This window comes from Limulus polyphemus, unplaced genomic scaffold, assembly GCF_000517525.1.
Source record: "Limulus polyphemus unplaced genomic scaffold, Limulus_polyphemus-2.1.2 Scaffold1388, whole genome shotgun sequence".
NCBI classification, from domain to species: Eukaryota; Metazoa; Arthropoda; class Merostomata; order Xiphosura; family Limulidae; genus Limulus; species Limulus polyphemus.
This window is the reverse complement of record NW_013666998.1, coordinates 76,139-77,170: the sequence shown is the minus strand read 5'-3', so window position 1 is coordinate 77,170 and position 1,032 is coordinate 76,139.

Below are 1,032 nucleotides of genomic sequence, written 5' to 3'. Positions count from 1 at the left end.
CTTTCATTGCTTTTACCGGTTGTTTGGCGCAGATAGCCTAGCTGCTTTGCGCCATAAAACACCAACCAACCAACCGAGAGTTAGCGAAGCATTAGTTGTTTTGTTTGTCTCCAGTTAAGCACAAAGCTACACAATGGGCTCTGCTCACCGCGGGTATCGAAACCCAATTTTAACATTATAATACCTCAGCCTGAACTCTGAGCAACCGAGGATCAAAGCATTAGAAATCAGTAAGCCTAAAATGTGTAATGAAATTCACGTTAACTGCAAGTTTTATACATTTTTTTTCGTATTCCTCTTCATTTGTTCATTGCGTATTCAAAATCAGAGGAGTGTAACGAACGATAAACTAAAATTTATTGATCATTTTCAATAATTCAATAGAAATTTGAATTTAAGACAAAACAATATGTACCTAGAACAATAACTCACTTCTGCACAGAATTTAGCTTCTTTTTCATCTTGTACTGCCTGATTTCTTCTTTATATGCACACTTACAAGCATAAAGTTAAACACGTTCTATAGTTTTCAGCGTTAAATTCCAAGTATTCCTGTTCCAATCAGTTAACTTTTTTTCTAGTTTATAACTATGGTTAGAGTCAAAAGGGCCCCCCAGGGGCACAGCGGTATGTCTGCGGACTTACAACGCTAGAAACCGGATTTCGATACCCGTGGTGGGCAGAGCACTGATAGCCCATTGTGTAGCTTTGTGCTTAATTCCAAACAAACAGAGTCAAAAGAAAAATTCAACTTTCTATTCATGCACAAGTTTCAAAATTGCGCTGACCAAGAAAAAAAATGAACTTAATTATGCCATATGTCCAGTAACTTCATTGATCACGGTGACGTTCAGTTTACGCCTCATTATAAAAAATAGAAATGTAGCGTAAGTATGCCCCCGTAACTGCGGAGGGGTGAGACAAAAGAGGGCCCGAATCGAAACTACTATTATAAGGAAATAAATGTAGGGGGCCCAATTCCCTCTTTTTTTTTTTTACTTTTTTTTTTTTTTTTTTTAGCGGAGAGGGCCC